Genomic DNA, 25,491 nt, shown 5'->3' with positions numbered 1-25,491 from the left:
GCTATATATAAATATTATATATATACAATATATTTTAGGCTAGTAATATATAATTATTGGTTACATTTTTTATACTAGCAATAAGAATTTATCAAATAAATTTCAATAGGAATGAAATTTAAATGGAGAACTCTATTATAATAGCCAAAACATTACATTTCTAGGAATTAATCTAGTAAATATATGAAAAAGTTGCAATATCTTAACACTGAAAACCATGAAAAGCATTTCTTGAATTATATCTAAATAAAATAGAGAGTTATTCTAAGTTAATGGATTGTTCTACTCTTACTAGTAAAATGCCTATTCACCTCAAGTTTCTCTGAAGCTTCTGTGCAATCACCAGAAAAATTTCAGCATGATTTTCCTTTTAAGAAAATTGAGAGTATGATTCTAACATGTAGATGGAGAGTCACGTGTCTTAGAATCACTGAAGCAATTCTGAAGCAGAGCAAAGCAGAACAGCTATTACTATATACCAAGGCTTACTATAAACACATAGTAACCCAAATAATGTGACATTGCTTCAAGGACAGGGAAATGGTCCAATCGTGCATCATACAGAGTCCAATTAGAGACCTGCACATTAATCTTTAATTGATTTTTTTAAAGTCTCCACTACAAATACTCTCAGGTAAGACTGGTTTTTGTATAATCAGTGGGGGAAAGTGTTTATATTAACTCACTTCCCTTTCCAAACAAACACAAACTAAGGTTAGATGGCAGATATACCTAAATTTTATACATATATTTATAAATTTTCTAGAGGAAAACACATAAAAGGTTTCATTAACTCAGTCTATCATGAATTTCTTAAATAACACACAGTAAGCAGTATCTATAACAAAACATTGATAAATGGTGCTTCATGAAAATAAAAAAAAAAACTAATTTTCAACAGACCTGATAATTGAGGAAAGTGATACAAAAGCCAGTCTGGGAGAATATATTTTCTTCTCTCTCTCTCTCTCTCTCTATATATATATATATATAGGTGTGTGTGTGTGTGTATATATATATATATATAGTATGTATATATACACACACACGTGTGTATATGTAAATGCATAAATAAATATATGTACATATACATACATGTACATATATATGCATACATGTATTTATATTTATACATACATGCATATATAAATAGACATATAAAATACTGTATATATAGATATGCACGTATATATGTATATGCATATATATGTGTGTATGTGCATATATGTATATATGTATATATTTATATGTGCCTGCATGTATATAGTATATATTTTTATATATGGGTACATGTATATATGTATTTCTTTATATATTCACATACACACACAGAGACATTCTTATAAATCAGTAAGAAAAATAAATTGAATTGAGTGTGTACCTCACAGAAAGATATCAAAAAATTTTATAAACTTTTGGAAAGGTTTCATTATCTTCATTGATCACAGATATGAAAATAAATATTATAATGAACTATCACTACCTAAATATCAGAATATCTAAATAAATGATTGAAAATACCAAGAGTGTCTGAGGATGTGGAATAACAGTAACTATATTGCTAGTGACAATAAAAAAATGTAAAACCATTTAGAAGAAAATATTTTGCTAGACCTTATTTGAAGAAAACAAAATAGGACCCTTTCATATGCCTAGAATCAGTAATTCCATTTCTATATTCTACATGCCTAACAGATATCCACCAAAACAGATACGAAAGAATGAACATGGTAATTTTACTCATTGCAACTCCAAACTTGCTAAGACTTAAATGTCCAATAACAGTAGAACGGGTTAATCACTGTAGTGTTTACAGTTACTACAATTGGGTATGATCCTGACTGAAGCACGGCATGAGGGAGTCTACTTGGTTATTAGTTGCACAATCTTTATGTGTATTACATGAACTATTTGTTTAATATATGTGGACTTTTCATATGAGAAACCTTCAAAATAGGGAAATAAGAATACTTGGCAAATTTTGTCCACACTAATCGACAATAAATATTATAAAATAAAGCTTTTGACAATAAAAAATATCTTCATCTGCAGTTCACAAAGTAAGCCATATATAATTATATTTTACAAACCACATATTAGTGTATCACTGTGAACTACATGTATTCAGTTTCTTTGTTTCACTATTGTAATATTATGCCAAAGCATACTATATTATAGGCAAGTATGCAACTTGCTTTAAAAAGTAAATTAGTATCATCTATTGTTATCCTATTTTTTTAATATCTTAAGAGTATTGTATTAGTCCATTCTCATATTGCTATAAAGAAATACCTGAAACTTGGTAATTTATAAAGAAAAGGGGTTTACTTGGCTCACAGTTCTGCAGGTTGTACAGAAGTATTGCTGGCGAGCCCAGGAAACACAATTATGGCAGTAGGTAAAGAGGAAGCTAACACGGCCGGAGCAGAAGAGGCAGAAACTGCTAGGCAGTTTCAAACCAGCAGATTTGGGGAGAACTCTATGACAAGACAGCACTAGGAGGATGGTGCTAAACCGTTAGTAATAACCCCCATAAACAAATCACCTCCCACCAGACCCCTCTTCCACACTGGGGATTACAATTTGACATGAAATTTGGGTGGGAACACAAATTCAAACCATATCAATTATAGTGTTATAAAAATGCCTATAGCAAAGCATACAGTTTCAGCTTTATGAGGACTCTATAATGGCATGAGATACTGTTATTTAAAAATATATTAACTTCCATAGCATTTTACTACAAATTGTTTTCATTTTTGGAAATTGTAAGATTTGAAAATAAAGAATCCACAACAGTGGAAGGAATTTGATCCTAGATTTTGAATACTGTTAGAAAATGAAAATTACATATACAGTACCAACTGTGTGAGACAATGTTATTTTTGTCCTAAAAGTGTAATATATTACTTAATCTAACAATAACAATAAGATTATTTATTATCTAGATTATTGTTAGATTAAGAAATATATTACACTTTTAGGGGTGTGTATTGTTATCTTTTTCATATGATTCAGAATTAATGCCTACGTTTAAAACAAATCCTTATACCTTCTACTATGCATAGGGACACAAAGAAAGAGTGAATCTATCCTGGAATAATAGCCACAAGTTCAAAACCCATTACAGCATTAACAGTGTGCTTCTTAAAACTGCTATTGCCAGAATCCTTCCCAAAATGGCATATTAGGAGGAATTAAACAAAAATCATTCTTGGCTTCCTTAATTAAAAGTATGTTTTCTTCCTCTAAGTCTGTAGGATTTGGAGCAAGCTGAAATACCCTTGGATAAAACTTATAAAATTCCTACTTAATATTACCAGAATATTTGTTAATTTAAATTGGAATATTGACAACATTTTACTGACATTTTGGTCAAGAATGAAGATTATTTTTCATTCTTGCTACTCTAATATCTGATAGAGTAGTAAACATTATTTTGCATAATGGTTTTCAGGGAAGGGACAAGGGAGCCCAAAGCAAAACAGCCAAAGTTGCCTTGCCTTTTTTTTTTTTTTTTGGCAGTCATTCTGAGTTGTCACCTCATCACTATCTCCTAGACATCTTCCTTGCTGTTAAAACTCTACATAGGCTCACCATTCCGCAATTTGCTTTCAGCAGTGCTCTGCCTTTCCTAGGAACCGTGGGATGTCTCTTAACTGGCCTCTGACAAAAATGTCAGCTCATTTGCCTGATGCATGATTGTTTTAGGCAAATCATCTGACGAAATCATGCCAATTCAATTATACAGAGAAGTTCTCTCAATGTGACCGTATTCTGTGATGAATTTTCTTGTTCTTGAGGAAGATGAAGGACAGGTGATTTTTTTTTTTTCTTCTTAATCTTGGCCTCTGCCTGTGACACAAGTTGCCGTACTGGGACTACCGAAGATAACATTCTGAGGAGGGTAGAAGGGAACGCTACATTCTATTCAGCCACTGAGTTAGCCATATCAGTATTGCCTTACAGCCAGACATGTTTTTATTTTTTCTGTTACTTTCACATGTAAACATTATAACTTTTATTTTTCATTTCTTATATTTCAAACTAATTCTTACAAATTACAGAGTAGATTCTAAACATTTTAAAGTAGAATATAAATATTATTGAAATGCCATTAGCATTTTGCTAACTTGGAGGAGAGCCAAAGGAATCAACTCAGGAGGCAACTGTGTATGGGTTCTCCGAAGGGCATAAAACTATGCTTCCTGTTTTCAATGAGAAATAAGTTGAATAATTTCAAAGCTGTGTTATAGTCATTGGGATCAATCTATATGCCCCAGTAAGTTTTTAGCATACAGAAACGTTCTTAAACTGCTAAATGTTAAAATATAGCTATATTTGAAGAAACTTGAATTTGTTAATAGCAGACATGGAAGTGTGAAATTTTTACATTTCATTTCTTACAAAACTATGATTGACTTTGTTATATTTGAGGATACCACCTAAGAGGAAGGCTAAAGGTAACTTCAGCACTCAGACTGTACATGACTCTCTGACTACAAAAGTTGAATTGACGGTAAGCTATTCTCTTGTAATGCCATCACGTTGAAGGTAGTGTGAAGACTCATGACACGGAAAGTGAAATTGTACAAAGAGAAGCCAAATGCCATTAGAAGAGACTTCACAGAGTATTTAAAAGGTACATGTAACTCATATAAATAATGTCATATCACATGTGAATGGAAAGAATATTTTTACCAAACCTCTTGCGGCTGTTCAAAGGCTGTCCCCCTTTAGTTGGGGAATATACTTCCTCTCTCACTGACCACAGTCCTCAATACCTTGCATTGATTCCCAGAACCTTAAAATCAATGATCATTTGCTATTGACTTTTACATCTTTATTGCTTTTACTCAGTTAGTTGATGCCCTAATACCTACAGGCATTTGTGCTTGCAGCCTTGGCCATGGCCTCTTCTGACTGATACTGTCAATGAACGCACCACAGATATTTCAGTTTTGTTTTGCTCTTTGATACTTCTTTTGTCTTTTCACTTTGAGAGTTACCTCACCCTGACTCTGACCATAAACCCAGCATGTGATTCTCGTTCAGCTATCATCAGACCTTTTCTGTACTGAATACAATAATTTGTATGATATTAACTTGTTCATTTATCAAATAAAATGAATACTTTTCTATAGCACTATTTTCACAGTAGACCAAGCACTGATACTAAATCTTCTAAGAGTTAAAGGAGAATAAGAGATTCAAAGGGAATTATTTGCTAAAAGAAATACTTTCTAAGAAGGCTTGATTGTATAGTTTTATCCAATGTTACTATCATCATTTCTTTTCCTTTCGATTGATAAATTGTATTGGTTTTAATCCCAATTTGCAGAACACAGGGGTTACTTTAAAAATTCTTCATTGAAATAAATTTTTCTTTAAAAGACCTGCCTCCATATTTAGAATGTTTCTATCAAAAGTTCACATATACTTTCAAATATGTTCCATTTTTTTGCTATAAGTCAGAAGTATGAAGATGTCTTGTATATTATTTATGTTGTTATATTGATTCAATTATTTATTCATCATATAATTTACTGACATTGTTTTTGAATTGCTAGAATTATTGAAGAAAGGTAAGATATGGCAGCAGAAATGATATAAAATAATTAATATAATATATCATGATATAATAAAGGCTTTACTTTAAAGGTGGTCCGTAGTGTCAAACAATTATGCATGAAATTGTTTTCATTATTATAAATAACTAAAGTAGTTGTAAAACTATATCTAAGCTTGTGATATATATTTCTTATTATGAAAACTGAGATAAACATATCAAATTATAAGCTAACTTCAAAGGTAAGTAAATAACTTTATTATCTACTTTCCAGGTAGAATAACAGTACACATAGTTTACTTTCTAGGAAGAAATAATGTTTCTGCAGTTGTAGCTATAATTTCCTAGCATTGTTCTTTCAGTCTTTTCCTTAAATACATTTTCTTATTGTTTTTTACTGACAATTTCGAAAATTCATATGAACAATTTTAATCTCTGTTTTCCCTCTCTTTCTCCTTCTACTTCTCTTTCTCTCTGTCTCTTCATCATCTTTGCCTCACTCCTCCTCCCTTGGCCTCCTACTATATTGACAAATATTTGCATAATTTTCAATGGCCTACCACTTTCAAATAAAATGTATTCCTCAAAGAAGGTTCAGTTGACTATCAAGAGAGGAACAATCAATGAACCACATTTGGCAAATAAATAGTTATCAGCTACATAAATGGATGGTAAGAATGATGCATAGTTTTGGTCTAAGTTGAAATAATTTATGTAATTGTAGTACATGAAATTGGTATTAATAATACAGTCTTATAATTTGGTTTAAACCTGCTTTTGTTGGATATAGAAAATATAATTGCGACAATATATCTGAAATGATGTCACTTTATTATTTCAAGGTCACAATGAATTCTCATTTTTGTTATGTACACCCTTAAAACGATGTTTTTATATTGTAAAAGTTATATTTTATATGCATCTAATATTAACAGGTCTAATAATTTTTGGAGATAAAAGTAATTGTCAGCATTGCAGAAAAATCTAAAGGTTGCTCAAGAATGTAGTTGCATGAGCTATCAGAAAACAGTTATTTATATACTGGTGATTTCAGAATGAGGACTATTGGGAAACAGAATCCACAGCGTGTTTCAGCATAGAAAAGAGCAGAGCTTGAAAAGTACCTTATGTAACAAAGTACTCTGGTAAGGTGCACATTTCTACTTACCAGCTTACCAGATTTCTTGAAAACTGGCCTTTATAAGCTTCAACACCTGGGTTTTTTACCCACCAAAGTGTGGGTTTTTTTTGTAGTTTTTGTCATGCTTAGAAATTAAGGGTGGAAGAAACTCATGAATATTTATACTAGAAGCACCTTTACAAAGCAGAGGTAAGTTGGTGATGAGAGTTAATGAGCAAAAGAGCAACATACAAAGGAGACAAAGATGACAGTAGAGGGCAACTGCACACCTCAGTACAAATAAGAGAAGGACAAATAGCGATTCTGTAGAGAAATTACATTTCACTCATGGCAGTTTATAGTTGACCTAATGACAAGGTCGAGTATTATGCACTGAGTGTAAAATTAATGTCAAGTCGAAATGGGCTTTTCATCTGGATAGCACTTGCTAATGCAAAACATTTTAAAAGGAAGCCATCAGCAACACTTGGGAAAAGATAATTCTGAAAGGAGAAGTAATTCATGTCATTTATTTTAAGAGAAAAAATAAACCCTTGAGAGCAAAGCTTTCATTTTGATGTTTAATTTTGAAGAAAAAGAGTCAGTTGCAGAAGAAAGTCAGAAAGGTATCAATAATTATTTCTGTTCACCTGGAACCAGCATAGTAATTTAATTTGTATTAAGGCAAAATTAAACATTTTTAATTTTGCTCATAAAAGACTTTTGTGTGATGTTCAAACTTAACCAAAATAGCATTTAGTGACCTAAAAAGAATACAGTAACAACATAACTTATATTAAAAACACTTTATGTGTTAGATGAGTGACAGGTTTCCAGCAAGGACTGCTTTTCACTCCTTTGGAGACTTATCAGGGTCATATGACATTTTCTTGACAAAATTTCAGAGAAAGTGATAAATGACACATCTATATTAAGAAACATAGAAATTGATCATGCTTTCCTTACCTTCACTTTGCTTCTAAATGCAGAGGATCCAGATATACTAAGACATGAAAAGAGTCATCATCTCTGAAATCTTTATTTAGGTCAACTCACTGCCCTTAAACAAACCTCATTAAAATGAAATGAGTACAATAAGGTTCTCATTTTTATGTAATTAAACCACTGAAGTTTAAGAATTTTATTTTTCATACCCAACTAATACAGTTCTGTGTGCATGTGTGTGTGTAAAAATAGTCCTCAAATAGTTAATTATAAAGAAGAAACTTTAAATTCCTAAAATAAAATAAAGATTCCATAGTGATTTAGTAAATAAGTAGATATATTCCAGAATCTTCTAGATAGAATTTTCCTATATGGGTGGAATCCATCTGCCTGAATATAGCTAATGATGATCCGTACCTTACAAAATAAGATTAAGCTGACATTTTCACTTTCTGCCTTTTTTCGTTTTGCAATACTTCCTTTAAATTTTTTAATTCAATTTGTGCTTCAGTGTCCTGAGCCACACTATATATTTACTTTACCTAGTGGAATTTGTGGTTTAATTTGTGACGTGTGGTTTCATCTGTTTTAAACTATCAAATACATGGCAAAAGTCTCAAAAATGGACAGTCTTTTGTTAAATAAATGTAGACTAAACACCATAAATTTCAGCATAAAGACTATCAAATTCAAATACCAATTCAAAGAAATAATCAAGTCAAATTCCATATCAACATATTTTGCAGCCAACCCTGAGCTGGATTACAAAGGCTGATACACGCAGAGCAACATCAATATCAGGAGAGAAGTCTTCTTTTGGAAAGATCAGGCAGAAAGGACAGCAATGCCAGGTTACAAAGCTAAATGTCAGCATCAGGGAAACAGAGTAAGAAAGTAACAGACACACTCAAAATTTACATATGCAGTGAAACATCATATTCTTCATTAACTGTACTCTTAGCCATATTCATTGTAATATTTTTCTTTATTATCTTTGATTAGCTGCTTTTCATACTTTTTTTCTGGCTGTCTTTCAAGACTGTGCTTATTATGAATGCTCAACAATGTTATTGAGATTGTGTTACTCAGAATGTTTACAAAGACAAATAAGCATTAATCAAAAAGTAGTTATTTAAAAGGTGTTATCTGCAAGCTATTATTCTCTAAAGTAGGTGAAAATACTTTTGCCAGCTTCACAAAGAGAAGCTCTAAAATTTGAATTTCAAAATCCTTTAGAGAAATGTATTAAGATAACTATCAGAAGTTATATTAGGAAAAGACCATCCTTAGAGCACATAAAATAATTTTTACTTGGAACAATGCATAGACTTGAAGTATGTAGCATATCATCTGTGTGACTTACAGAAGACATCCCATTCAATTGCTCAAAATTCTTATAGAAATCTTATTGTATTACTAGCTATTGTAAAGAGGGATAAAATTTGTTTTAATATAAGAATAAAAATAAATTATAAAATATTATCAAATTTCCAAAAAAAAAGAGATATGAATTGAATCTATAACACTGGTATTAAATGAGAAGCAGGAGTGTGATTGCTGTGTGGAGTATATGTGAAGAACCATAAACATTGTTGTGTTTTCATTTTTTTTCAAATTAATATTACCAAATCATATTATTTTTCTTCTGGGGATCCTTAATTAACTTCACCAGTTTAAAAAAGAAGGATACTAATCTCTCCAGGGGATTATATGTGTTCTTCTGCCTTTTCTAAGAGCATTATGTGTTTTAAAATTTGAAGAACTTTCATTTGTGTGGGTAATGTATAAGAATTATAGCATGTAGTGATGAGAAAATGTGCTATAGTCTCAATTGACTAAAAAGAAGAATAAAGGTAGCCGCAGAGAAAAGCTAGCAGTGTTTTGCATTTCTAATTATTTAGGTAAGCAAATGCTTTAAATAGTTTTGATTAAGTTGGCTGTATTAGTTTGTTCTCAAGGTGCTAATAAAGACATATCCAAGACTGGATAAGTTATAAAGAAAAGATGTTTAATTGACTCACTGTTCCACAGGGTTGGGGAGGCCTTGGGAATCTTATCATAATGGCAGAAGGGGAAGCAAACATGTCCTTCTTCACATGACAGCAGCAAAGATAACTGCCAAGCAAAAAGAGGAAAATCACCTTATGAAACCATCAAATCTCTTGAGAACTCACTGTCAGAACAGCATGAGGCTAACTGCCCCCATGATTAAATTACCTCCCAGTGGGTCCCTTTCAGGACACCTGGGGATTATGGAAACTATCATTAAAAATAATATTTGTATGGGGACACAGACAAACTTTATCATCCCACACCTGGCTCCTCCAAAATCTCATCTGCTAACATTTTAAAATACAGTCATGCCCTCCTAACAGTCCTCCAAAGTCTTAACTAATGCTGGCATTGACTCAAAACTCCAAGTCCAAAGTCTCATCTGAGACAATGCAAGTCCTTTACACTTATGAACCTATAAAATTATAAGCAAGTTAGTTACTTCTTAGATACAATGGAGGTACAGTCTTGGGAAAATATAGGCATTTCAAATGTGAAAACATGGCCAAAACAAAGGGGTCACAGACCCCATAAATGTCTGAAATCCAATAGAGTAATCATTAAACCTTAAAGTTTCAAAATGATCTCCCTTGATCTCTCATCCATGTCATGGTGATGCAAGAGATAGGCTCCCTCAGCCTTGCACAACTTCTGCCCCTTTAGCTTTGCAGGGTAAAGCCCACCTCCTGCCTGTTTTCACAGGCTGGTGTTGAGCATCTGTGACTTTTCCAGGTTCACAGTACAAGTTGTCCGTGAATCTACGATTCTGGGTTCTGGAGGTCGGTGGCTCTCTTCTCACAGCTACACTAGGTAGTGCCCCAAGGGGGACTCTGTGTGAAGGATCCAACCCCACATTTCCCTTCCCCACTGCCCTACTAGAGGTTCTCCATGAGGTTTCCATGCCTTCAGTAGACTTCTGCCTGGACATCCAGGCATTCCATACATCCTCTGAAATCTAGGTGGAGGTACCCAAACCTCTACTGTGGCTTCTGTTTCTAGGTGTCCAGGAAGTTTCAAACTTCCCTCACATTTTTCTGTGTTCTGAGCTCTTCAAACTGTTCCAACCTCTGCCTGTTTACCCAGTTCCAAAGTTGCTTCCTCACTTTCAGGTGTCTTTATAGCAGTACCAATCTAACCAGTACCAATTTGGGTAGAGGGGTACACTATATTAACTAAGCAGTATTAATTAATTTTCATGCTGCTAATAAAGACATACCTAAAACTGGGTAATTTATAAAGGAAAGAGGTTTAATTGACTCATAGTTACACAGGGTAGGGGAGGTCTCAGGAAACTTACAATCGTGGTGGAAGGGGAAGAAATCATCCCCTTCTTCAAATGATGGCAACAAGAAGTGCCAAGCAAAAGCAGAAAAAGCCCCTTATGAAACCATCAGATCTTTTAAAAACTATAATGAGAAGAGCATGAAGGTAACCACTCCCATGATTCAGTTGTCTCCCACTGGGTCCTTCTCATGACACATGGGATTATAGAAACTACAATTCAAGATGAGACTTGGGTGAAGAAACAGCCAAACCATATCACTGGTTCTTTCTCTAATTTCTAATTTTAAGTTTGTCTACTTTATTCCACTTATAATGAAGATATTTTCTAGCTAGATCTCTCCAACTTAGCAAATGAGTAAAAAATTTTTTAATTACTTGGAATAAATACTTATGAAGAGATTTAGTCTTAACATTTTTTCAAAATGAAACATGGAAGACTTTAAAAATATATTATTTATTCTTTACAGCCCTCTTAGGCACGTTTGATACTTTGAGAGGTATATAGGTGTGGGAGAGACAATGTACATGAACAAGAAAGATGACAGATAAATAAGGATCCAGAACAGTCAGCAGAAGATAAAATGTAGGGTAGACGTAGAAGCAAACAGTATATGGAGAGAAGTGCATATAAAGAAGGAGTTACATTAGCTATGTACAGTGTTGCTTACCAATGGGCACACATTCTGATAAATGTGTACTTAGACAAGTTAGCCTTTGTTCAAACATCACAGAATACTTACACAAAACTAGATGGGGGAGCCTGCTCCACACCTAGACTATACGTATAGCCTATTGCCCCTTGGCTACAGACAGTAGAGCATGTTACTCTACTCAATTCTTCAGTACAGCAAGTTACCCTCACAGTACAGCATGTGACTACTGAACTATGTGTACAGCATATTACTCTACTCAACACTGCAGGCAGTTGTAACAAAATGATGCTTGTGTATGTAAATGAATCGTTTTAAACTTTTTTTGTTGAGAAGTAAGACACCAACATACACACTATACTAAACCTATATACACAAGGTATGGTTCATCAGTATCACTGTCTTCCACATCCACATCTTATCCCCCTGGAAGGTCTTCAAGGACAATAACAAACATGGAACTGTCATCCACTAAGATAACAATGTATTCTTCCATAAAGCTTCCTGGAGGACCTGCCTGTGGCTATATTGAATTTACTTTCTTTGTTTAAATAAGTACATTCTAAAATAATCATACAATGTATAGTATAATAAGTACATAAACTAGTAATAGAGCAACATTTATTATGATTATATTTGTATGTGTTACACTTTTACATGACTGGCAACAGTAGTTTTTTACACCAGCGTCATCATAGGGAAGTGAGCAGTGTGTTATGTTATGGCCAGCATTATGAGGGCTATGACTTCACTAGGGTATAGAATTTTTAGGCTCCACTATTATTCTATGGGAACATCATCATATATATGTTCTCTTTTTCACTGAAATCTCATTATGAGGCCCATAAATATTTTGTGTCAGGAGGAAATAAGGAAGTAAATGTGGAGGCAGGTAGATTTACAGGTTAAGGGTCTAGAAGTTAAGAAAATTTCTTTATACACATTTATTATATCCATGACATTTAAGACTAGAAAGAAAAGGTAAAATAATATGGGATTTAAGGCCAGGTGCAGTGGCTAACACATGTAATCCCAGCACTTTGGGAGGGGCGGGTGGATTACCTGAGGCTGGGAATTCTACACTAGCTTGGCCAACATGGTGAAACCCTGTCTCTACTAAAAATATAAAAATTAGCTCGGCATGGTTGTGTACTCTCAGCTAAGAGGGAGGCTGGGCAGGAGAATTGCTGGAACCTGGGAGGCAGAGGCTGCCATGAGCTGAGATCACTCCATTGTTCTCCAGACTCCAGCAAGGGTGAAAACAGTGAGACTCCATATAAAAAAAAAAAGAAAGAAAAGAAATGTGGGATTTAAAGAGAATCAAGATGGTAAAATTAAGTTTGGGCTTAGATATTATGAAAATTATTTTATACATATTTATTATCTCCATGACATGGACAAGTAAGACTAGGGGAAAAAAGGAGGGTAAAAAATGTGGGATTTAAGGAGAATAGAGAAAATATAATCGAATGATTTTAGAAAGTAAAAAAAGAAATACAACAAAATGTCTCTTTGTTGTTGCTGAGCACCCAGTTGAAGTTGCTTATTTATATTTTATGTATTGTGCTATATATACAGTAAGGAGCTCCACAAGTCAGACAAGGAGGAGAAATGAAACCAGAGTTATGAATATATCAAATGGTTACATAACGAAGGAAAAGCAGATGCCAGTTAAGAGAATTTGCTTTTTTAATTATCCTATCATAAAATTGTAAGAGAACTAGGTGTAAACTACAGTTGTTAGACTACAAAATGAATAAGTGAAATGAAAAGATGAAGTTAATACCTTTAATTGATCACACAAGTTTTAGCAACTGACAGCAAACAAATATATGGCATTTTGAAAGTTGGATTATGAAGTTCTTAATTACCTATACAGAATTACTATCTATTATTGATGTGTTATCTTTAAAATGCAATATACACCAAAAGTCTTGTTAAAAATTATCTTTGAAAGGTTTTATAATCCATGAATTTCAAATTCAGTAACAAGAACTAAGAAAATTAAATACCTTGTCTAAAATCACCCTCTGGAATGGTAAACAAATGGCTGTTTCATGTGTTCATGCTCATGGGGATTGTTGAGCAAAGTTTTGTGTTTTTAGCAGAATTTATCATGGTTTGAGCAATGTTGGAAGGGATATGAATCAATCAGGCAAGATTAGCTTATGTGGCAATAACAAACAACCACAAACACTCAGTCACTTAAAGCTACAATGGTTGTATGTTTTTGCTTTTGCTTCTTAATTTCTTACACAAGTTACATATTTAAAAATAGTCAGAGTCACTGAACTGTGTCACTATTCTCCTAAAAAACTAGCCACTATTAAAAATGTTCTCTCCAGAAGGAAACAAATAAACAAACAATGTCACAAAGCATCCCCTGAATTTTAAATAGACCTAAATCACCTGGAAATTTGAATCACTTGTAAATGAGAGAAATCATTTCTGGTCCCATTTCATTGGAAATAATCAGAAGAAGAAACAACTTCAAAAAGATGGGAAAGTGCAAACATACAACGTGACTAAAAAGAAAAAAGAGCTAGCGTATTGTGAAGAAATCTAATGTGTATTAGACTTCCTATAAAATGAAAGACATTGAAACTTCTTATTGTGTAAATGTCAAGGTTCTGAGGTAAACATTAATTTTTCCGTGAGTCTTCCTGGTTAGGAAAATTAATTTACTTTTCATTTTCTCATATCAAGTAAACATCAAAGTTGAATTTAGAATTCAAACTGCCATTTAGCAACTGGTTGAGGAAAAAAAAATGATTCTTTTTTCAAAGTTAAAAATGAAGAAAGATTCCTTGTAGAACTAACTGAATGCAAATGGCACCATAAATTTGATTCTCACTCTCTTGAAAATAAATTCCACGTTTATGTGCCTCTGCAATTAGTTCCAATCAGCACACTATAAATATGTAAGGATTTTATCCATCTATTACTTGCATCTTCAGTTTAAAGCTCTTCAATTGAAATGACAAACACAAATTCTGAACAGGTAATACTTCAATGTGGATTTGTCTAAGATTTAAAATAAAAGCTATTGACAACTCTTCCTTTCTTCTTGAGTTTTAGTCTTATTTATCCTTTTTATCCTTATTTATCATTTCTGTCTAAAAATCAGAGAATACTAAAAGAGATGATATTAACTTAGAATTGAAAAGAAATTAATTTTAGTTATTATGGGGTCCTGGGAGTTAGGGATATATTCTCGTTATTAATAACCTAAAAGATTTATTAAGTGAAGATAAAAGTACATATTATATATATAGGAGAAAGAGTGTTGGGGTTTCTAATAATGCTTTATCTTTCTTATGGCACTGTTCTCCTATTAAAGTCAGTGTCTTTCAATGCATTTGCAACTGTAAAATATTTAATAAGATTCATATATATCCAGCAGCAGCAAATAATATACCTTGCATTGATCCTTTTAAAGGTTTAGATACTAAGTTGGGGCATGAAACTTCAGAGATGCTTTGCATCTTAAACTTTTCTCAGGATGATGATGCTTGAAACCACACAGTTGGAAAGTACCCCTCCATACATGTAATTCTGATATATCTACCTTCAACTCAGCTACTTTGGTCGAAAGTATATAAAAACTATTCTAAAATCAGTTTTCTTCATATGTCAAGTCAGAAGGTCAAGAACAGAAAATGTAGTAGCTTCATATTTCTAGAGGTTGTCTGAATCTCATGTTAAATATTGTACTACTTAGTACTTTCAAATCTGTGTCACCCAATGTGACTATATAAGTAAATAACCCCTACAACAATAATACAAAAATAACCAGAAAGTAATAATTTCAGGATAATCAGGCTAGGTGAAGTTATGCACAATCTAACATATCTACTTGCAATTTGTGAAATTAGTTTAGTTTAGGCAATGAGATTTTGATCTCAAAATCAGTTTAAATTTAATGGGCATTTATTCAGGAGCACACCACTTTTAGAGATAATGGAGATATTTAAATACTATATTCTCAAGAGTGTTGTTGGTATCTTAATCTATGTGTAAGCATTTTCTAGGATGTCAGCTACCCATTCATTCATTTACATATATTTATTGAGTACCTCTTATGAGCAGGCATTGGTCACACATAATAAGGTAAGAAAAATTGATACATTCTATCCTTTAACGGTACACAATCTAGGGACAGAACACAAATACCCAACTAAATTCAAAATTAGAAAATTCCAATAATTGTGATAAAATAAAAGTCCAAAATACTATTCCTAACACATAAAGTGCACCTCACTAATTTGGAAGCTAGGAAAGGTTTTCTGCAAAGAAAAAAAAATAGTTTTTAAGTTGTAAAGAATTGTTCAAGGTTAAATAGACAAAGTGTAAAGTTTGAGAAAGAAGTAATGCTCTTCAGAGAAGATTTCTAGCAAGAGAATAATAGAGAAGAAAGCCGGTAATACAGGAAGAGCATCAAATGTTTGAAGAACCCACACCTGTCCGGTGAAGTTGAAGCATAGAGAGCTGGGGACAAAAGTATAATATAAAGTGAATAGATTTTACAAGGAATAGAAAATACTGGATTTTGTAGGTCAAGTTAAATGTTTGTGTTTTTATTCTATGAATAATGAGATGTAAAACACATTTTACAAATTCAGTAATATTAATAGATTTGCATTTTAAAAAGATAACTTTGCAGTGTAAAAATCAGTCAGATTTATAGGACAGAGTAAGCTATGTCATGTATGAAGTACAGCTTTTCTATCACCATGCAATGATCATAACACTATTATAGAGAGATTTTTTTTAATATAAACGTAATACCCACATATTATAATTACTTTAAAAATATTTTAAATCACTGTGGAAGTTTTCTATCTGAAAACATGCATGTGTCCAATCCCTGAAAAGAAAGTCACAAATTAAAATTGTTATGTGATTCAAAAATACATGAAAGATCCCTAGGAAAATGGAAAATAAGATTCTTCAGAGTCTTCTTGCTGCCAAAACGTGGATATGAACAACTATCTACACTCAAAAGTAACTTCACAAGAGCTAAGGAAACCAGGTGAGAGATCACAATACCTCACTGTAGCACAATAATAAGAAAAGACATATTGAAGAAACATTGAAGAGGGTAGGAAAGACAGTTTTACACTCCCTGTATCAACCCTCCCCACAACCCCAGGCAGCAAACCAAAAAAAGAGATACTCTTTGCTTGGGGGGAAGAGAGGAAAGTGAGCGCAAGACTTTTTCCTGGACCTCAAAACTGTGATCCCCACAGTAAAACTCAGAACCAGTCAGGCTCCCATGGCCTCCCAAACTAGGTTATATTCATGAGGATAAACCTTCAAATCCATCTTGGTAGATGTGGGAATTTGCAGCACAAAGCTTAAGGCCTGTGAGATAAACTTAATCTCTAGACCACACCATGGCTTGGCTTCAGTGGTCCCAGGACCGTGACAGCCTTCAGTGGTCCCAGGACCGTGACAGCCTTCAGTGGCAGACAGACTTTAGGAGTCCTGTGATACTAGTCTTCTCCAGAACGTCACAAAAGACTGACTTCAGCCATACTACCATACCGGCTACAGTAGGCCCAAGCATTGGGCATGTCCAGTGCTTTGTCAACCACAGTGTCCCCAGGTAAAGAAACATGCCAGAAAGCCTGCCTAGAATCTCTGAATGGGCTGACTGTTGAAGGCATTTCCAGAAAAAGCTAGTCTCTAATGACTGGAATGAATATCCACTTTTTCAAATCTGCTGACTTCAATACATGGCCGTAAGGAATAAGAGAAGAAGGGAAATATGACATCGTTAAAGGGACAAAACAAAGTGCTAGGAATCAACCATAAGTAAAGGAAGATGTATAATGTACTTGCCAAAGAATTCAAAATAACTGCTTTAAGAGGGCTCAGAGAACTTAAAAAAAACACAGGGAATAATTAAAAGAAATATAAGAGATTCAACTGATTTAAACAAAACTAACAAAAATTTTTGAGTTAAAAAATATAATGAACAAAATGAAAATTGTAATACAAAGCATCAGTTGCAGAATAAATCAGTAGAAGAAAGAATAAAGATTCTGTGAAATTGAAGGCAGGTTATTTGAAAATCAAAGAATGAAGAAAGAATAATGAGGGAAGCTTATGAGACTTACAGGACAGCATCAGAAAGGCAAATTATTGAATTATAGAAGATAAAGTAGGAAAAAGAAAAGAAAGGGGTAGAAAGTTTATTTAAATAAATAATAGCAGAAAACTTTCCAAATCTGGTGAAAGGTCTAACTATCCAAGTACAAAAAGGTCAAGATCTCCAGCTTCAATTCAAAAAAGATGATCTCAAGACACATTATAATCAAACTGTCCAAAATCAAAGACAAAGAGAAAATCCTGAAAGCAGCAAGAGAAAAGACGCAAATAACAAAAGACAGTTTCAGTAAGACTAGTAGCAGATTTCTCAGCACATCCCTTACAGGCCAGGAGAGACTGAGATGGGTGCCTGAAGAGAAAAAAACACCTTCAATAAAGAATACTGTTCTCAACAAGGCTATCCTTTAGAAATGAAATAAAGAATTTTCCAGACAAATAAAAGTTGAGGTAGTAAGTTCATGAGACTCAACTTATAAGAAATGATAAAGATAGTTCTTCAAACTCAAAGAAAAAAAGATACTAATGAGTAACATAAAAACAACTGAAAATATAAAACTCACTGAAAAAGTAAGAGCATAGTTAAATTCAGAATATTCTGTTACTGTAATGATGATCTATAATCCACTTATATCTTTAATATAAAGGCTAAAAGAAAAAACTACTCAACATAATAATTGCTACAATAATTTGTTAAACAATATGAAATATAAAAAGGTAATTGTGACATCAAAAAGACATCTATGGTAGTGCAGTAAAAGCACAGAGGTATTTTATGTGATCAAATTTAAGTTATTATTGGCTCAAAAATGCTGTCATGTGTGATTTTTTAAAGCTGCATGGTAGCTACAACAAAGGCCTATACTAGATACCATAAAAAGTGAAATGCGAAAAATATACATATGCCACCGGAGAAAAACACTTAATAAAGGAAGATAACAGCAAAAGAAGAAAGGGAAAAAGGATCTCCAAAAAAAAGTAGAAAAAAATTAACAAATGTGCTGTATAAAGTCAATATATGCCAATAATCACCTTTAAAATAAATGGACCAAATCCTCCAATAAAAGGACATCGAGTAAAAGAATGGATAAAAAGTAAACATAGCCCCACGATACACTGTCTGTAAGAGACTCTACTGTAAAGACACACATAGACTAAAAGTGAAGGAATGGAAAAACATTATATTCAAATAGAAATCAAAAGAGATAAGAATACCTGTATTAGATAAAATATAGTTTAAATCAAAAACTGTAAAAAGAGACAAAGAAGGTCACAGTATAACAATAAAAGGGTCTATTCAAAAAAGAATGACTAAAAAGTGCAAATTAGTAAACACACACACACAAGTAAACACCACCACAAATTGACATAACATATTGCACAGAGAAAGACATAGTCAAATTTGATGGGTATTTTGTTTGTTTGTTTTTGTGGAAGCAGTAATTTGAAATATTTTTATACCTACTATGAAATTGTAACTTTTCCAAAACTCAGAAGAAATGTTTGTTACAAACCCAACAGTACATACTATATTATATTTTATTACATTATACTATAGTATAGTATATCATATTACAGTATGTATTGTTATGCTACATTATATGTTAAATAATGTTACAAAATCTTATAAAAATATTTCCCTCTCTATACTAAAATGAATATTTTTGTAGTAAAGCAGTCAAATTTAATTGCTTAAACAATTGCAAAATTTAAGTCTAATTCGTATAAGTCAATAGAGGTTTATATATTATTAAAATACTGTTAACAAGAAAATCAACATGTAAAAACTAAAATTCTTGTCTAATTTGGCAATGGTCATATGACTTCAGTAAACATCAAAACATGCCATTTTAAGTTATTAAATATTAGTAACTTAAGATAATTTTATTAAGTATTAATAAAACATAATTTATGACATACATGTGCTACCAAATATGTCAATTATGTATTCAAAAGCCAAATTTTTATTCTCTGATAACCATAAAAACAAAAATAATGAAGTCTTAGGAACCATCCTCAAATTTCTGTTCACATATTCTGGAAAGCCAGGAATGACCTTCAGATGAAGTCATACTTGTCCAATTTATAATTTCTTATAAAATGAGCTTTCTCACACTTGGCAGTCTCCATTAATATATTAGGTTATGGCAGGTATTAATTAATGATGAGTGCCCTTTTCTTCACATAGTGAGTCTCAAAAATACTTCGTGTCTCCCTAGATTAGGGACACTTAGAAAATGCTAAAATCGGCCGGAGGCGGTGGCTCAAGCCTGTAATCCCAGCATTTTGGGAGGCCGAGGCGGGCGGATCACAAGGTCAAGAGATCAAGACCATCCTGGCCAACATAGTGAAACCCCGTCTCTACTAAAATATAAAAAAAATTAGCTGGGTGTGGTGGCACACGTCTGTACTCTCAGCTACTCGGGAGGCTGAGGCAGGAGAATTGCTTGAACCCGGGAGGCGGAGGTTGCAGTGGGCGGAGATGGTGCCACTGCACTCCAGCCTGGTGCCTGGCGACAAAACAAGACTGTCTCAAAAAAAAGGAAAGAAAATGCTAAAATCAAGAATAGGAATTAATTAAAGATTTTATTAACCTCAAAGGTAATGTCTGATTTGTTATAAAGCTGAAATTCACAACAATCATGTTAGAAATAAGTTTAAATCAGGCGACTAATTAAGAGTGTTTATCCAGTGAACAATCTAGCATGAACATTCAGAAAGTAAATAAACCCAAGCGTAAGCCATTACAGGACTTAAAGTTATATTCCTCTACAGAATAGACACAATTTTAAATTAATAATCATTACCAGATATTCTATATGATTATTTCTATCAACATCAAACTGAGCCATTTAGAGAAGTGTATGGTGCCCTTTAAAATTTTTTAGATTAATTTACATTCATTTAAAATACTCATTTTTGTCCTCATTCTAAAAATATAGCACATATATTTAATATGTGAAATGTGCAACAAAAAAGATAGCATATTTTGTTGTTTCATCATGGTGACTAAATATTTATACTGGGGTATCATATCTCTCTTTTAACCGTGTGTGTTATCATAAGTACGTAAATGGTTTTTCTATTTTAACTAAACAAAATATCATCATCATCTACCGGAACTGTTTTTATTTTTGCCTCCAAGATGGCTGACTAGAAGCATTTCTAGCATTCCTCTTCCATTTGGCAGAACCAAAATAGTATGTAGACAATCATATTTCGAATACATTATTCAGGAAGGGCTACAGGAGTTCAACAGAATGTTAAAAAGAAATCTGCAGATCTAGGAGGGAAAAGAAAAGGGGAGGGGCAACCTGCGTGGCCAGGATCAGCCAGGCGCTGGGTGCAAGTCCTCAATATGGGAAAGGGTGAGTGAGTGTGCTTCTGTGGTCCACTTTTCTATTGGGGAATTGTGCAAGCAGGGACACAAGGGGAGCACCTGTCCCTCCCAATCCCTGAATCTAGCTTGAGAAGCTGCCGGAAGACTGTGAGAAAAATTGCTTCAGAAGTCTCTCATGCCCTTTTCTAGGCGTGGAATATCATTCTTGATCCTAGTTCCTGGCCATCTCTTCATGGTCCTTGAAAGCAGCAGCGTTTGTCCTGGCTGTTAGGGATGCTTAGGAGGCAACTATGGAAATGGGACTTGACTGCAAGATGGGTTTTCACAGGCAGTTCTGAGAATTGAGTGTGGAGTGGCACCTAGCCAGTGGTGGAGCTAGGTATTCTGAGGATTGCCTTGTCCTGTCCCAATAAGGGTGCTGCCTGTACCTGCCATTAGAAGGCGTGGGTTCAAGAGGCCTGGGGCTAGGTTGCCTGGTTTAGCTCTGCAAAGCTTCTCCTCACTTTCTGAGACAGTGTGGGATCCATGCTTATGGGTGTTCTACAAATCAATCCACCACATGGGACACCCAAGCACTTTTCTTAGGGAACATAGGTCATATTTTTATATCCTACCACTGCCTCCACAGCTGTATTTTTTTTTTTCACCTGCATTTGCCACTTACTGGCCTAGAGGATAGCCCATACATTTCATTACCATTATAACAACTGATAACACAAAAACACTCAGGAACTTCATAAAGATCTCATGACAACTGCTCCATTTTTTTTGGAGACAAGACAGGAAAACAAATATTTCTTCTTTTCACTTACAGTTGGGAGCCAAACAATGTGTGCACATGGATGCAGAGTGTGCAATGATAGACAATGGCATCTTGGAAGGGTGAGGGTGTAGGAGGCAGGTAGAAGATGAAACACTACTTAATGGGTACGATGTACACAGTTTGGGTGATGGATACCCTAAATGCCCTGACTGCCCCACTATGCAATCTATGCATTTAACAAAATTAAACCTGTACCCCATGTAAATTTAAAAAAGGAATCCACTAAAAAATGTGTATATCATCAAAATATATTTCACAGGTAATATTTTATTGCACTAAAGGATTTCGCCAGAACAACTATTGAAGAAGGATATTCAAAATAATTCTTTAGCCTTTTTCTGAAATATTCTTGTCATTTGATTTATCTGTTACACAGTTCTCACACTGGAGGATTAGTAAGTTTATAGATGCTCTCCATTTTGAAGTATTACTCCAGAACTAGCAGCAAAATAATTTTCTATTTCACGTAGAATAATGTCCTCCAGCTTTATTCAGGTTGCTGCAAAAGATATTAGTTCATTCCTTTTATGGCTGAGTAGTACTCCATGGTGCATTTTCTTTCTTCACTCATTGGTCAATGGACACAGGTTGGTTTCATATCTCTGCAATTGCAAATTGTGCTACTATATGCATGTGTCTTTTTCTTATAATTCTTTCTTTGCGTTTGGGTAGATGCCCAGTAGTGAATAGCTGGATTGAATGGTAGCTCTACATTTAGTTATTTGAAGAATCTCCATACTGTTTTCCATAGTGGTTGTACTAGTTTACATTTCCATTAGCAGCGTGAAAGTGTTCCATTTTCTCCACATCCATGCCAACATCCGTTGTTTTTTGACTTTTGTATTTTATTCTTGTAGAAATAAGGTGGTCTCTCATTGTGGTTTTAATTTGCATCTCCCTAATAATGATGTTTAGCATTTTTTCATATGTTTGTTTGCTGTTTATATAACTGATTTTGAATATTCTGTATTCATGTCCTTTGCCTACTTTTTGATGTAATTATTTGTTTTCATCTTGCTAATTAATTTGAGTTCCTTGTAGAGTCTAGATATTAGTCCTTTGTCAGATGCATAGGTTATAAATATTTTCTGTCGCTCTGTGGGTTTTCTGTTTACTCTTCTGATAATTTATTTTGTTGTGCAGAAGATTTTTAGTTTAATTAGGTCCCATTTATTTATTTTTATTTTTGGTGCATTTGCTTTTGGGGGTCTTAGACATAAATACTTTGCCTAAGTCAATGACTAGAAGAGTTTTTCAACATTATCTTCTAGAATTTGTATGATTTCAGATCTTAGATTTAAGTCTTTTATTCATCTTGAGTTGATTTTTATATAAGGTGAGAGATGGAAATCCAGTTTCATTCTTCTACATGCGACTTGCCAGTTTTTCCAGCACCATTTATTGAATAAGATGTCCTTTCCCCAATTTGTTTTTGTTTGCTTTGTTTAAGATCAGTTGGTTAAGTAATCATTTAAAACATGTGAAAATCATCTCCCTAAAGTGGCTAAGAATATATATTCAGAACAATAAAACTGAATGTTTATTCCAATTCACATTTACAACACTTGAAGGCATATCTTTACAAATTGAATTAAATTATATATGATTTCAACTAAGCCTCTGAAAATTCTAATGCTCCTTAAAGCTTGACTTTTGTCAGTAGTTTATGAGAAAAAGTGTATCTGTGATTAGTAACAAAGAATATTTGTGTTATCTATTTAATTGCTAACTTTCCTCTGTTCATAGTTTGTATGTCTGCTAAATTTGTAGCTTTAAAACTAAAATATATGATATCTGATCTAGTCTTTAACTTGAAAAGATGTTACTAGTTGGCAAATTCTAGTAATGAGACAAAAATTCCAAGCTCTTTGACTAGAAACCAAAACAACTTTAGCTTTGTATATTCTCTCTGAGTCACATAGACTATGAACCATATTGACAGGTAATATTAGTCTGAATTCTTCATAGTGTGGTGAAATGGGCTTCCACTGGAAGTTAGAAGTTATGACATTTCATCCTATCTCTGCTAAAAATAGTTGAGTACATCACTGAACAAACCAAATCCTGAAGTTCCTACACATGGTTGTACAATTCTTATTTAGACTACCTCTCTACAACTTTTTGTAATCTTTATAATATCCTACTATTTTAATATTTACATTCCCAGAAACAAAAACAAAATTGTATCTTTTACTCACAGATCTCTTTTTACTATGTATGAGTTTGTTGAATAATTTATATATAGTTAACTATATTTGGGTTTACCTTCCCAAGACTATGGGCATGTGTTTTATAAGGCGTTTATACATTAAGTGAACAGAACTTAAAAGCTTGACTTAAACTCAAAATATTCTATGTGATACAAATACAGACGTAATTTCAAATTTATTTAGTATGATGCTGTATTTTTTTAATATTATAAGTTTGTAAGTATAAAAAGGCCACCACTAGTTCACAAAATTTAATACTCTGAATTACATATCAAAACAATTAGACCATTAATTGTTAACATTCCAAATTATTTATTTTTGGGGTCAATTTTTACACTCTATACTTACCTCATAATTTTCTTAGTCTTGAGAGCCTAAAGAACATCTAAATCACCAGGAGTGGTGGCTCACACCTGTAATCTCAGCACTTTGGGAGGTCAAGGTGGGTGGATCACAAGGTCAGGAGTTTGAGACCAGCCTGACCAACATGGTGAAACCCGTCTCTACTATAAATACAAAAATTAGCCTGGCATGGTGGCAACCACTTGTAGTCTGAGCTATTCAGGAGGCTGAAGCAGGAGAATGGCTTGAATCCAGGAGGAAGAGGTTGCAGTTAGCCAAGATCATGCCACTGGACTCAGCCTAGGTGATAGAGCGAGACTGTCTCAAAAAAAAAAAAGTGATCTAAATTATCCCTTTGATTACCAATCAGATCCAAAGAGAAACTCAATACAAAAGTTAAAATGTTAATGAGACAAAAGAGTAATTAAAAAGGGTAACAAAGAGATAAAGAGGTAAAGAAAGAGAAAGAAAAGGAGGAAGAGAAAAAAGGGGAAGAGGAAAAGAAGCAACATGTGTAAAGAGAGAAAAATTGACCAATGATTTAGAGCTAATTTAAATATGCTCTGATGCACAGGGACCTTGAAACAGGAAAAGCTCTATTACTGAAATATTAAACATCAGTGATTATTTTTATATAGCATATACGTTTCATAATATCTTAACTTTAATTCTATTTTCAGCTAATGAAATATTATCTAACTTCACAAGCTTGAAAATAAACTTACATCAGTGAAGCATTTTTGACAGACATCCATTCATTCACTGAGATTTTCAAAGTACTGATTTTGTGCTGTTTTGGATTATTTTCTCAACATACAGAGTGAAAATGCAGCTTTAAACACCATCTTCACAGAGCAGTTCTTAAATTATAAGTTGCATATGAATCACTAAAAATTTTATTAAATTGTCAATGTTTGAAGCATAGCAAAGTGAATTTATTAATTTGTTAGAAAATGAACTCCAGAAATTGGAACCTTTAAATATGACCTGTAAACCAAAAAGTATCTGAGACAGGTCTCGATCAATTTAGAAGTTTATTTTGCCA

General features: G+C 33.3%; 1 long non-coding RNA gene across 1 annotated transcript in view; it reads right to left on the bottom strand.

Annotated features, from left to right (window-relative positions):
• Positions 1–8,925: 8,925 nt before the first annotated feature.
• Positions 8,926–25,491, bottom strand: part of LOC144578922 (uncharacterized) — a 156,325-nt gene continuing 139,759 nt past the window's right edge. Inside the window, exon 4 of the long non-coding RNA XR_013525485.1 lies at positions 8,926–9,749. This is a non-coding gene — a long non-coding RNA (uncharacterized LOC144578922). The remainder of the gene's footprint in view (positions 9,750–25,491) is intronic.

Source organism: Callithrix jacchus, chromosome 1, assembly GCF_049354715.1.
Source record: "Callithrix jacchus isolate 240 chromosome 1, calJac240_pri, whole genome shotgun sequence".
Lineage (NCBI taxonomy): Eukaryota > Metazoa > Chordata > Mammalia > Primates > Cebidae > Callithrix > Callithrix jacchus.
The sequence above is the reverse complement of the archived record's forward strand: the minus strand, read 5'-3'. Positions and strand labels throughout refer to the sequence as shown.